This window comes from Alligator mississippiensis, chromosome 3 (genome assembly GCF_030867095.1).
Source record: "Alligator mississippiensis isolate rAllMis1 chromosome 3, rAllMis1, whole genome shotgun sequence".
NCBI classification, from domain to species: Eukaryota; Metazoa; Chordata; order Crocodylia; family Alligatoridae; genus Alligator; species Alligator mississippiensis.
In genome coordinates, this window is record NC_081826.1 from 223,994,890 (window position 1) to 224,009,834 (window position 14,945).

At 42.9% G+C, this 14,945-nt stretch overlaps 1 long non-coding RNA gene across 1 annotated transcript; it reads right to left on the reverse strand.

Annotated features, from left to right (window-relative positions):
• Positions 1 to 9,254: 9,254 nt before the first annotated feature.
• Positions 9,255 to 14,023, reverse strand: LOC132249140 (uncharacterized). The gene is made up of 3 exons (XR_009460546.1): positions 13,893 to 14,023; positions 12,367 to 12,472; positions 9,255 to 11,010 (listed from the first exon to the last, which is right to left on the reverse strand). It is a non-coding gene; the product is annotated as an uncharacterized LOC132249140 (long non-coding RNA).
• Positions 14,024 to 14,945: the final 922 nt, after the last annotated feature.

Sequence of the window (14,945 nt, forward strand, 5' to 3'; positions counted from 1 at the left end):
GGCCTGTTTTTCTGGTGGAATACGGTGTTGGTGAGTCCATGTTCCACACATCTGGTCAAGACAACGATGCTGTTGGAATTGACTTTTTCCACTCCTTTCTTGCGATGGTTCCATTCCAGAGGTTCAATTCCCTTCCAAATCTGGGGTTGAAATCACCCAGCAGAATAAACCTGTTTCCCTCCAGAACCTCAGAAAGGACTTAGTAAAGGTTGGTATATAATTCCTCCTTGATCTTGTCATCAGTGTCAAGAATTGGGACATACATGCTAATGACAGTGGCTTATTGACTCCCTAACAATTTGACATGGAGAGTCATGAGGTACTCATAAATTCAAATAGGGAACTCACTAAGTTGTTTTATTTGGGCATTCTTAACGGTAAAACCAACTCCACAAAGTCAGTGTTCTCCTTCCTTTTTAACCTTCCAGAAGAAAGTATACCCACCTCCTTGCTCTTTGAGCTGCCCATCTGCCACTCACCAGGTCTTGCTCAGTGCAACCTGAGTTGTGTTGCCAGAGGTTTTGAGCCATAGTTCTAATGTGGTACTCTGGGCATTCATTATTAAGATTGTCCCCATGATGGTCCTGATATTCCAGGTCCCAAAACTGATTGTGTGTCTTTGTTGATTTCAAATGTCTTAAAGATGATCCCACTGGAAGCAGTTATCCAGTTAGGGAAAAGGTAGACAGACTATTTAGGGCACCTTTTCTAGGCCCCTCCCTATGTGGGATGAACAGAGCAGATCCTAAAAAGGCTGCTCAGTCACAGTTACAGCTGCTGAATCACACTTCTGCCAATCCAAGTGCTAGATGACCTTCTTGTAACTTCCACCTTCATGCCAGTTCATGACTAGGAGCTTCCAGGCCTCACAGTCCTATTACTATTGTCACTAGCTAGTCATTGAAGGGCTTAAAAATGTGCTAAAGCCATTTCATAGAATAGATTTCATAGACATTAGGGCTGCAAGGGCCCTCAGAAGATCACTGAGTCTAGCCCCCTGACCCAGGGGCAGAAAGTCAGCTGGGTCAAAGGATCCCAGCAAGATAGGCATCCAAATGTTTCCTAAAAGAGTCCAGAGTAGGTGCTTGCACCATCTCTGGAGGGAATCTATTCCAGGCCTTGGGGGTTCAAACAGTAAAGAAGTTTTTCCTTATGTCCAGCCTAAAACAGTCTTGGAGGAGTTTGTGACCATTTGACCTTGTCAGCCTTTGGGGCACTGTGATGACCAGGCATTTCCCCAGATCCTGATGTACACCCCTTATATACTTATAGGCAGCCACTAGGTCACCCCTGAGCCTGTGCTTTTCCAGGCTGAACAGTCCTGTGGCTCTCAGCCTCTCATCATAAGGCCTGTTCTCTTGCCCTCTGATCACGTGTATGGCTCTCCTCTGGACTCTCTCAAGCTTTTCCAAGTCCTTTTTAAATTGTGGAGCCCAGAATTGGATTCAGTACTCCAGTTGCAGCCTCACTAAGGCTGAGTACAGTGGGAGGATGACATCCTGGGATTTGCTTGAAAAGCATCCCTGGATGCAAGCCAGAGTTTTCTTTGTTTCACCAGCTGTGACATCGCATTGGTGGCTCATGTTCATTTTGTGGTCAATCATGACCCCCAAGTTCCTTTTGGCTGTGGTTCTAGCGAGCATAGCACTGCTGAGCCTATAAGCGTGATGTGGGGGGGGGTTTCCCCCAAGGTGGAGTACCTTGTATTTTTCTGTACTGAATGCCATCAGGTTTTTATCCTTCAATTTTCTAAGCCTGTCAAGGTCGACCTGGATCACCAGCCTATCCTCAGGTGTGGAAGTTTTACCCCAAAGTTTTTATGAAAGACATATGTTCATGATTTCTTTTATCATGGAGAGGCTGCTGCACATCAGCTTCTACATAGTTATTGACAAAATGTTACCTCAATCCAATGGCAAGGAAGCCAGGACAATCGGAGATCTCATTCCATTTCAGCCTTCGCTTGTCTTCACAGACATTGAGATTCTAACCACTGAGGACTTGTAGACCCATGAATGGGGGCTGGACAGGCTTATTATACTGATGACCTGTACTCATTATGTCACAGCACCCTCAGAGGATATATGTGGCTCTTCAGGAGGGAAAGTATTACCATCTTCTATGTCCACCACATCCTGGTGGTACTGCCACTGCATGGTCTGTGACTGCTTATTCACCAGTGTTACCCCTGCTTATTTCACAGGTAATCTTCCCTGAAGGTAATTCCACTATCTGCCACATGTGGGGAGCAGCGCAGCTCTGCCACCAGAAGAGAGGCTTAAGATAAGTTTAATTCTATATACTCCGGAAATCCGATGACCCAATTTTTAATTAGAGAGTGGGAAGGGCTCTGAGCACAGAGTGTAACTGGGTACTTTCCAAAACAACTGAGGGAACTGGCCAGCAACTCAGAAGATACTGAAATACCTGCTCTTTTGGTTATCCAGGCCCCTGGTTTTTTAGTATTTCCTGAAGCCTTCAGATAGCTGGAAGTCTGTTTCAGGTAGAAAAATACAGTATTGACAATACATCAGTGTGCGCGCTGTCCCTCAGACATTGGTATAAAGGTTTCTTTCACTCTATTTGATAAACTATGTCCCTCTGTCCTTTGAAGAGAGGCTGAAATATTATAAAGAGAACAGAGCCAACAAGAACATGAACTGCTGTTTAAGACTGAAAGCAAAATTTAAGTCAGAAACTTACCTAAGCCCACCCTTTTGTTTCCTGAGCTGATAAGGATTAGAAATGTTGGAGAGGGAGAGTATTAGTTGCTCTGGACATTCTCCACTACAAATTGCAGCATGTTAGAGCACCGCTATGAAGAGCTGAGTTAATTAATGTGAGTTTATACGCAAACAAGGACAAGAACAAGTCATGTAGTGACTCTCTCTCGATTAGAAAATTGATGATGCAGATCTCAGATAATGGGTGGCAACAAAGCAGAGCAAAACAACCCATGGTATATTTGAGGCTTCTAAAATGGAACCTGGAGAAAGATCTGGATCACCATTGTTGAACTGTACATTTTCATTTAGCACACCAGTATAAAAGAATTAATTTCTATATTCAAATGATGAAAAAAAAAGAACATTTACTTTCAGCTGAAATTAACTCAACAGGTGCATTAATTATCCAACTTTAAACCCACCTAAGAGGTAATAAAAATATCTTTATAATATACATAATTAATATTTTTCTTTCCTGACAAATGCTGTTGTGTGGTGAATATGTGGTTTCATGTGTATGTGTTGATGTAACAGGGAAGATCCTGGTAAACGCAAGCTATACTACTCTGTACTTGTAGTAGCTGAAATCCGATTGCTTTGATTCAATCATACTGTAAACCAACTTCTATCCAAATACTCTCAGTTCCCCAAGTACTGCAGCAAGGTCATATTGATTTGTCTTGAAAGGAGATGAAAGTTATCACTTCAGCTATGGCAACTTGAGAAAACCTGCCTGGTGAGTTTATTTAAAATAAGAATCGAATGTAAAGGTGAGAAAACATTAGAACAACAAGAAATACTATTATTATTTTAAGTCAGTCAATCTCTTTGCAACAGGTCCAGAAAGACAAGGTGCCAGTCTTTATTTGTAACAATCAGGGAGTTAAATATTTTGTGCCTTTGGGGGAAGTTAAGAAACATGGTTAGGCTCCTGAGGTCCTTGTTCCAGTTCAGTTTGGTCCCTATTTACACAAACTCCCTAGGAGGCATCTGACAGAGAAAACTGAATAAAGACTTCAGGGTCACCAGCAGCCTCTGCGTCACATGTATTCAGTGTCCCCAAGCTTCAAAATGGCAATAGGGGCACTATAATTAAAGCTCATCAAACAAGCTTTAGTTAAAGAGCACCTGCCTCAATTTGAAGTGTGGGAAGCTAACTACATGTCACTTCAGGCACTTCAATTGGAGCAGCTGCCCCACCCCCCCTCACCCCGGCCCTCCCCTCCCCTCTATCATCCCAGTGCGTGTGTAAATGCCCCAAGATTTGGCCTTTACTTGGAGAAATGTGGATCAGCACAGCACTGTGAAGAGCATTTACTAGTAGGCAAAATACAGGTTGGACTCAGGAGACTGACTGGGTATAAAGCCTCATCCTTCAGTCTTTTGAAAACATAGGAAACCTGAGCAGTGATTCAAGCCTATAGACTAAACCATCAATTCTTGACCAAGGTGCCAGGTTCTTTGAGTGGTGCCATGAGGTGTGAGGATATAAGTGATGTATGAGGAAATAAACAGATACAGTCAGCAGGTAAGTGAGGTTCAGGCTTGTCTCTGCCTAGTTGATTCCCCACTCTACTGCCCAGCCCCTGGGTAAGGAGGTAAGTACTGTAATATATAAATTAGTTTTTGAAATTGGGTGCCACTGAATTCACAAAAGTTATGGAGGCATGCCTTGAGTCCAATGAGGGGTTCCTTGAGTCCAAAAAGGTTTGGAACCACTGCATTAAAATATAGAAACGTCTGCAAGTATATGTAATATAACATCCCAAGAAAGCACAGATCGGGAATCTAAGAATTCTACAATGATGTTTGGGTTTTTTTGAAATTTCTGGTTCATCCCGACTTTTTCAGTGATTTCACACTCCTCACAACATCTATACACATCTTGCACAGTGATATGGAAAAGGGACTAGGATAAAGCAAACCAAGTAGAGAAAAATGAATTCAGAAAGCAAAAGTGAAACATGAATATTATTTATTAGGCTTTTAAAAGTCTTTCATTCTCCTTAGTTTTGTTATACCTTTTACAATTCAGCTTCCTGGAAGGAAAGATATTCATAAGCGATAGTACTGTTTCAACCCACATTCACTAATCCAATTTCTTCTTCCTCCTTACCTAGTATTTTCCTTACAAAAAAATTACCAAAACAACACAATACAAAAAAGGATGCAGTTTTGTCCCCACTTCCCAATTTTTTTCCACCTTCCCATAATGATATTAAGCACATTTGAAAAGTTCCCACCTGGCAACCTAGATCCACCTGGCTCTCACCACCATCCTTTCCCTGCTAATTAGTCGCAGACTCAGAAGTTGTTGGATTGCTCCTAGAAAACAGAAGCCCTGCGTATCTTAGAAGATGTGTGCTAGCTGTAGCAAATTCCAAGAAAAACGGAACTCTTGAGAAAAATAAAAAACAGCGTGTTATTGTAGCTTTTCAGTGTCTATAAGTACTTTGAAAGGTGAAAGCCCAAAGACAAAGAGTAGTTGTTTAGGAATAATGGTAAGGTATTAGAAAAGTTAGGCTGAATATCAAGAAATGTTTCAAAATAATGAGATCTGTGAAACTGAAGTAGTCTCCCAAGAGATGTGGCAGAAGCACCACCACTTAAATATAAAGCTGAGAGAGAGAAGTATGTGAAAATTTACAATAGGAAATAAACCTGTATTGTCAAGGATTAGAGTAGGAGAACAAATGTGAAAATCTGGGCTAAAGTTTTCAATCAATTATTTTTCCCCCACAGACTTGGTGACACTAAGGATGCATCTAGGACCAGATCCCTAAAACTTAAGCAGAATTTTGGTGCCTTAGCCTAAATAATTATCCAAAAATCCCCAGTTTAGCAGCAGCCTAACACTGGAAACACCTAACACTCAGTAGACAAGGTTCCTTGGGTGATTTTCCTGTTTTGTCTGAAAGTTTGCTAGACTCCTGCATTTCTACTTCTGCAGATAAGCAGAACTTCCCCTATTCTAAGAAGCTAGATAGCTAGCTTCTGCTAAGCCTTATTGGGATCCAGAAATTAGATCATGTACCACCTAAATCTCTAATGGGCCCTCATCTGGTAGATGTGCTCAGAGCATATCTAACATATACTGATACAAGTTCCTCACAAAATGCAGTTGAACTCACCCTACATTTAAAATGTGGCTGTAATAGAACAATGTGGTGGTACCTTCCCCCCACCCCTCCTTCTTATAGAATCAGCTAATGGTTACAGCGCACATCCATAAGGGAAATACATGAGTTTTAGGACCCTCTCAGCCTGGCATTTCAAGTTCACATATTCTGCTTTCAGAAAAGTGCTCTAACCACCAAGTTACTGGTTAGGCTGGGAGGAGTCAGTCCCCTTCTTCCTGTTGAAACTGTGCCACAGGTTTCAACAAACAAGATGTATGGGGTCAGAAGGAAAGCAAGAAAGAAGGGGCATAAGTGTATCTTAGTGATTAGGACCGTCACATGAAAGGAGGGAGTTCCACACCCTGTTCCCTGCTTCTACTACTGATTATACATTTTATATTAAATTGCTATTGTATTAAAAACAAAAATAATCCTGGAAGCAGGGATAAGAATGCATGTCTTCCATATGCCCAGCTGAGCACCCTCACTACTAGAATATAAGAATCATTTTTATCTTCCTTGCTCTCCTTTTGCCCTGAGACTCTTTCTTTCTTACCTACACAGTAGCAGAGTTTCAACTGGAATGGTGAGAATGACCCAAGCTAGTCTCTAGTCTGGAGACATAAGGCACACACCTAAGATGTCAGTTGGAACCCCTTTGGGCTGAGGAGGACATAAAACTCCCTAAGCAGGTGCTGTAACCATTTGGTCATATAAAATGTTGGCACGTTACCACTTCACACTACATTTTATTACACCCTAGGACTGTGCAAAATTTCACCGGGTGTTTCGTTGCGATGCTGTTTCAACTTATTTTGAGCTCAAAACAGCAAAATTGAAATGAAACAAAAGGCTTCAAAACAGCCTCCAAAGAAAACAAAGGCACTCAAAATGTTTCAAAAGTTTCAAAACATTTCGAGTTTCGACTCTGGGCTTGCTTGAAGGGAAACGGAAACTAAGGAGAGGGAGGGGGAAGAGGGGAGAAGGACTGCTCTGATATTGACTGTGTAGCTGGCCAGTGACTGTGATCCTTCCCTGAGGTCCCTTCCAATCCCAGTGCTCTGGGGGAGGGACAGAAAAATGCTGCGCCTTAACACACACACACACACACACACACACACACACACACAGTCACATGTCACAAATTTTGTTTGTCAGCAGCTTAAAGTGCAGTTTCCCAGAACCCCCTGCACCCATCTCCTTGAAACTTGACTTGAGGACTTTATGACCTCAAAAGGAGCTACCATACCTGCAGGTTTCATCTGAATCAGGCATGAAATGTCAAAGTTATAGACAGTTTCATGCTTCCCCATTATAGCCTATGGGCGAAACATCGAAACAGCAAAACAGTTTCGATGAAATGAAACAGAACAGTGCTTCAAAATTAAACAAAATGATGAAACAAAACACTGCCCCTTTGAAATGGCCAAACAGAAGTCAAAACAAAATGATGCTGTTTCATACAGCCCTAATGTACAGACATTCAGGGAGGTTATGGGGAGGTTAGATTGAATTGAAAATGGCCACCTGATCTATGGTAAGTTGGGATGGGGGGACTAGCAGTAGGGCTTGGGAGGATCAGAGGGATAGCACAGTCTGTGTGGGGGTTGAGAGGCTAAGGGAGCTAGCAGGATCCACAGGGGACTAGTGGGGTCTATGGGTGATTGGGAATTTTGTGGGACTAGCAGGGTCTGCAAGGGGTTTCTGGGGTCTGGAAGGGTTTGGCATGATCAGGAGGGCTAACAGGTCTATGGGGGGGACTTGTGGGGATTGGGGGAGTTGGGAGGATCTGAGAGCCTCACCAATCCTGCCAAACCCTCCCACCCAGACTCCCCAGACTCCCTCTGATGACTCCAAATTGCTCCCAATCCTGTAACCCCCTCCCCACCAAGACTACTCTTATTGCCAATAACCAGTCCTGGGAGCCTGGTTGAAGTAAGTTGGTTCAGGGGGAGGGACAGGCAAATCGGGGGAGGGGGGCTAGCCACTCCAAAGGAGGCTGGGGGAGCTCTCCCTCCCCCAGGATCAGGGGATACTATTAGCTCCCAACTCCCCACCTCCAGATAAACAACACCCCCCCCACCCAGTGAGCCAGCCCCTCCATCCTGCTAGCCCCTCCCCGTACCCTGACTTACTGTGTCAGCTCCTGGCACTGGCAAACACTAGTAACACTGGCACTGGGAGCAGCTTGTTGGATGGGGGATTTGGCAGACTCAGGGGGGCTGGCTGGACTGCAGAGTGATTGTCCATTTGGGAATGGGGCAAGAGGCTGGGGTGGGGGGCCTAAAAATAGCCCAATGCTAAGGACAGGGGGTAGGAAAAGCATAGCCCTGGGGTGAGGCCAGCAGCTGGACTTTCCCAACCCTACAGCTGTACTGGGAACTGTATAGAAGTACAGTTAGATTGGTCTTGAAGGACCCAATCTAAATTAAACTGCCTCTAAGGCAGGGTTAATTCAGATTGGGTTGGTCATTTTAGACCAATCTAACCTTCCTGAATTTCTGTATAGTTCGCACTTAGATTGACGTAACTAGGGATGTAAGTGTAAGGTCCACACCTGGGCCAACTAAGTTAGATCTAGTAGCCATTTTTAAGTGATCTAACCTCCCGCTAATCTCCCAGAATGTCTCAGTCCCTTAATAATTCCTTGGCATTGTATATTGACCATGGATTTCTGACCCCAGATTTTGGAATTCCAAGTTTTTCCTTTTCAAGGTCAGGATTTTGCTTACATGAAACTCCTTTGGGAGACAACTGTTTGTTTTCCATCAATGTCACTAGGAGCTGATTTAAATCCTAGTTTCAAAGAAAACATTTAATATCTCTGAGAGCATCAGCAGGAAAGCAAAAATACAGCAACTTCTTAATGGCTAGAATCTATCATCCTTCCTCATGTGTGTAGTACTATCTTATTCCAGCACTAGCCTCATTGATTTCATTGTGACTAACAGTGGCAGAATGCAGCCCTAAATAATCGAGACAAATTGACATAAATATCTCTTCTTCCAAATTATCGACAGAGATTTTTATTGGCTCCTATTGAGTGCTTTGGCCTTGATCTGGCAAAGCACTTTCACACTTGCTTAACTTTAATGGGACTATTAGGCTTTTGTCTTCATTTAGGCTACTTGGGTTTACAGTTAAGCATGAACTTAAGTGCTTTGTTGTATTGGGTTCAGATGAGCTACACCTTGAAGGACCATGTCTTAAATGTTTAAACAGATCATAACAATGCAATATGAGGCTCATTTTTCATGTTTCAGCAATTCTTTCAGAAACACTCATTTTAAAGAAGGGCTCAAACTGCAAAGTTTGGATCTAGACTCAAATTATCCCTAAACCCAAGCAAGAGTAAGATATTTTGTAGCCAAAGCGAGCAGAACAAATCTCTATTTTAATTACGCTTTTAAATTGGTTTTGGAGCAAAGACAACACTGAAGATAAACCACTAGAAATACTTGGAATGATCTGCTTTACAAAGACTCCTTAATGAACTTGATGGATTACATAAAGTATTATCAAGCTATATGCTGCAATCAACACTTTTGTAGCATCATGTACCCAATCTACTAAATGGGAACTGGGAGGGAGGAACTGTAGATATGGAGATGAAGACTAAGATTTTTAAGCTCACTATATAAACTTTGAGGGGGGAAAGTGAGGTTGGAGTCTATGTTTTAGGGGGGTTCTTTGTTTTTTGTTTTTGGAGGCGGGGGTTGGGAGGGAGGTCTTTTTCTTTTGGTTTATATATACCTGTCCCTGCTCTTACTACACATAACAATATTTAGTTTATAATTATTAAAAAAAAATATAAAGCACCTTTAATATATGAGTTGTTTAGAATCTATCGTGTGAAAAAAGAAAATAATGCAATTTCCTGTGAAAAAAGCTTTACTCCTATTTTTACTAAGCATTTGGGTTAGTCTCTATAGTGTTAAGGGGGGAATGATATACAATGTGCAGCCTGTGTGTTGGTTGTTATTGCTTCTAAGAGTGCATGCTTCTTTAGTCTCTGAATCTGTATGAGGCAAATAACTGATTTGAAGTTAGAATAAATGTACCAACAGTACATGGCTATAGATGATATACACATATATACAATGAGATGAGTTAGTCAGATGTTACTATGCTAGCTTTATGCCATGTGGGGATTTTTCACAGTAGGGTGAATCAAAGGGTAGGATACACTGGACTCAAATAGCTTGAGGAGGTTTGTCCAGGATTTTTTCTACTGCATTAGTCACTGAAGTTGAGCTTATGGAAATAAATGGATTTATTTGGAGATTCCCTATTACCATAATATTAGACACCGAGTTTGGCTTTGCAGGTCTACATGTGCAGAATTCCAAATAAATTTAATGGGAGTTTCCTGCACCGCATGGAGGGCATGAAGGATAAAACCAGTTCATTGTAAATGAAGCTGTCCTATGTGACTAACTTTTTGCTTTATTTGCTTATCCCTCTAATTATCCTACAGTGTTTCAGTGGTCACTGGTAATGGCAGCATAAATCCCACAGATGAGTCAGCCATTCCACCCCATTATTTGGCACCACAACTTGGAAAACTTAGTGAATAAAATTCCACCCAGGGATTGGAGAATGCTTTCCTCTGTGCCTAGAACTGATTTCTTCAAACACAAAAATATGCATTCAGTCCCCTTCCCCTCACTCCCTGACAACAGAGTACATATAATGGATGTTCCTATTGTAATTATTGCTAGCAAAACCCATATGAAAGTTCCATTGTAAAAATGCACAAGAGCCCTTTGTCTGCTGGATCAGCTAACTTGTTTCTTTTTTTACAGGTCTCCATTTAGTGACAAATAAATGAAATGGTTAAAAAAAAAAATCTATATATTTCTATCTTTGTCCATTGGATGATATAGCAATTTAAAATCAATCTCTTTATTATCATGCTAATGTTCTGAAGAAGTTATGTCAGTAGAGTGTACCTCTCAGCTATACTTAAGAAACAGACTCTTCAGTTTTTCCTGAGAATCATTCCTTTGGGACTTCCTGTTCTTCTTTCCGAATCTTCTCAGATTTCTAGGATTCCTTGAATCTCCAGGATTCTCTTTCCCAGGATCTGATGAAAGACAGGATACAATTCTTCTCTGTTTTCAATTCTAGTTTGGGGTTTCTGTCCCCTGGCAAGTATCAGCCTCCTTTTGCATTGCACCATCAACAAAATAAATTGGAAAAGGGAAGGAGTCAGTTATCAAAAAGGGCCACTTAATCTCTAGCTTCTTCAACTTGTTCACACGTACTAACAAAAGATGCTTTGTAACAATTTCCAGACATTTTGGTTCATATTTTTATACAAGAATTAAGGGGGAGGAATGAACACATGCAGCATGCACACAATTTTACATCTAGTAATTGCATAGGTAGTTCTGCCTTGCTAGACAAAGTATTTATATGTGGGCATTCAGATTTCACTCCTGCCCTCGTACAGTTCAAAGGCAAAAACTCAAGATGCATTTCAGTGGCACAGGCTCAAGCCTTCAGTCCTTTATCTATAGCCGGGCATATCAAATACTGGGAAGGTGCACAAGATGGAAATGTATTTTGCTGTTATTTGTTGATTACACCGATTTTGGGCTAAATTTTACTTCACTGCTAAGATACTTCTAACTTTCCTTTTTGCAGGCTAACACAACTAGGCACAGGGAAGCATACTACTGCACCTGTGACATGCAGTTCTCCTGGTACCTTTCACCCGGGAGCAAGGGCATCTCTGGAGATACATTCTACTTCACCCTGTATTTATTTCAATGGGAAGCAATTAGATGCCTCCAGATGCAACCTTCTGTTGCCTAGAAGGTGCATAACGCTCCATTAATTTTGGTGGGAGGCTTAAACTGCTAAGATGCATCTTCTGACCAGAATTCCACTTTCCCCTGTTCCTATCATGAGGACATATGACCTGAGCTGGGGGCTTCTACATGAATACTTCAAAGGTAAATTGACTTCAGGATTAAATTCCTCTTCCTCCTTTTCAGTCAAATATAGCCAAGATATGGGAATTTAAGCTATGTTTGGGTTTGAACCTCTAAAGCAATGGCTCTTAAACTTTTTGGACTCAAGGCAGCTCTCCCTGGACATGAAGCACCCCTCATTGGACTCAAGGCATACCTTCATAACTTTTGAGAATTCAGTGGCACCAACTTTCAAAAACTAATTTATATATTACAGTCCTTACCTGCTTACAGAGGAGCTGACCAGTAGGGGTGCAGGATCATTCAGGCAGGGACAAGCCTAAGCTTTGCTTATCTGCTTACCTCCTCACACCTCACTTATATCCTTACACTATACCCTTGTTTTCCTGCATGAAATACTATAATGAGGGCTCCCACTACAAGGATTTCTAAATATCACAGTATGGATACTGGGAGGGAGTCTCAAGCAGGTGGAGCCTCGTGAGGCTCTTTGTTCCAAATGTCATCTTTTGACTATATTATACAAAATGAATAAGTGATATTGGAAGTAAGGGCTTATTTCTTCCCTTCTACAGTATTCACCTCTCTAGTCTAGGAAGTCCTTTCTTATTCTCCTTCTGATCCCATGAATCTTTCTCTCTCGGCTGCTTCATCAGGAAGGTACCATCTGTCCTGACTAGCCAGTCAGCTGTAGGAAGGCAGAGTTCAAACATTACTAGGAGGAGATGGGTCTAAAATCTAGCTCTCCCATTCAGTAAGTAGCTGCTTTAACTACTAAGATGAAGGTTAGTCTCACCACCTTCTGAGCATTGCCAAATAAGGCACAGACAGAAATGACAGTTTTCATCCAATCTGACCCCTGAAAGTGCTCTGCAGCCATGACCAAACAGAAGTATGTAGCTGCAAAGTGCTTTGAAGGGCCTAATCCCACAAAAATCTGAACCCTTACTGCACAAGGGTTCAGATGAAGTCATTTCAAACATAGCATCTTCAGTAACTTGTGTCTGCCTGCCTCTCAGCCTTGGAGCTGTTTACAGAATGGGAAGCCAGAAAGGGAGCAGAGGGAGTTTTTCAGCAGGTGCTGGAGAGTGGGGTGACTGGATTGGAGTCCCCTCCCCTGTCTCCAAGGTGGGTGGGCTCTAATCTGCTAATCCCCACCCCCTCCAGCACTGGCTGGGGAACCCCTAAAGTGAGCTCCTTTTGCTCCCTTTCCTCCATTATAAGGAGGCCAGCTCAAGGCAGGGTCTCAACATCAGCCCACCCTCCTGGCTATGTGGGGCAGTCCACCCAGTCTTGCCTGCGATGACTTGTTGTTTAATAAACTTGTGTGAAATGCAGGAGGCTGCCCATTTTAATGCCCTGATGCTGAGGATGGTATACACAGCTCCGTACCATCCCTATACAGTGCCCCACGCTTCGCAGATGGTATCCTGAGTTGATATTTTCTCCAGCCTAAGGCCAGGCCAAATTCTTCCCCTTGCTGGGCCTCTAACATTTTGCCCTTTGCAGGCTTCATACATACCACCCCCTCTCACAGGGGCTCTTCCACTTGGCTCCCCACCAGGCCTCACACATCCCACCCTACTCCACACAGCCCTTCAGGTCCCCCTTGGGCCCTATTCTACATGATCCTTCAGGCTTCTTCACTCACACACTCTAGGCAGTACACATGCAGCCCTACTCTTCATGGCCACCAGCCTTCTGCCCCACACTGGGATGAACTCAGCCACCAGTCCCTCTCCAGGTCACTTTCTTTCTCCTCCCTGGGACTTCTCTCTCTCTCTGCCCACTCACCAGGGCCCCTGGGGTCCTCATTTGGCTTATCCTGAGCCCTCCTCTCTGCAGGCACTCAGCCCATGGGGCTCAGGTGCCCAGAGACATGCCTGTCCTCCCCTCCCCCCTTCATGTCTGCTCTCTAAATTACCCACTGGGTAGTGGGAGCTGGCGCCCCTACCTGCCTTTCACTGGAGAGGCAACTGGCCTGGAATTTCTGGGGAATTACCCTCCCACAGGCAGTCCCACCAGGCCATCCTTCCCTAGCAGGGTGCAGTTTTAAGTCTTACCCAGGAGCAGGAACTTTCTATCATCCCCACAGCTCCTGCCCTTACCTCCAAGATGTTCCAAGCAGCAGCTCAGTCAGGTGGTCTTTCCAGCTGCCAGCAGCAGACTGCTACCTCAGCCCTGAGGGTCTGGATCCAAAATGGAGGCTGCTCAGCCCCCTCCTCCAATCCCAGGGTCCTCCAGGACTCATGTGATGATCTCATTATGGCTAGCCCACACCTACAGGCCACTCTGCTATCTGCTCTCAAGACATAAAGTGACAGATGCCAAAGGTGCTCTGCTACACCCTCCCATTCTGAAAACAGTTCTGCGGCTAGGAGGGAGAAGGGGCTGTTGCTAGGGGAATCCAGCTGCAGCCAGCAGCTGGATTCCCCAAGCCCCTCTCCCCCCTGGACCCAACAGTGAACTTCTGCTTGGTCCCGGGGCTCATTATAACTCAGAATACTTCCTGCAAAGCATTATGAGTTACAGTGCAGAACTTGCATTTCTGTCTGTGCCTACAGTCATTAGTTGTAATCAGTAAAGACCTACAGTTTAGCAATTTTAAGTAGCATTTTTGCATTGCTATGGTAAAACTGAATCACAAGGGAGTATAAATCAAGTTGGATGACCCTGTGTCTTTATCTAGTCACATCTGAGTGTGTATAGTAGGACAAACTTAAATGCATAGACAAATAAGAAATTTGGAAGTTTTAACACATTTTAAGCCATTATGCAGAGTGAAGTAGAATTTCATTTAATGACTTAGGTGCCTAAAATCTTTTTAAGCACCGTTTAGCTATCATTGAGAAAGTTGAGTTTTGTTGCAAGTTTCCAGCTCATAGTAGTTTGAAGTATGACAGTAATCAAAATCTATAAAATAAAAATATCCTCCTAAGAGAAACTGCTTCAAGCCTTTTGTGTCTATCAGACATCTCATTCTTATTTGCATTAACATGTGCTATTTGCCTAAGCAAATATAGGCATGTTTTTTCAGTAGGCTCTAGGCTTCATTTTTCTAACACTTAGCTCTTAGCTCCACTAACAGGTTCCCTTAAAAGCAGCAACAATTAAGAAAAAAAAGTAATATTCAATTAGAGCAAGATCATGCCTTGCTAGAA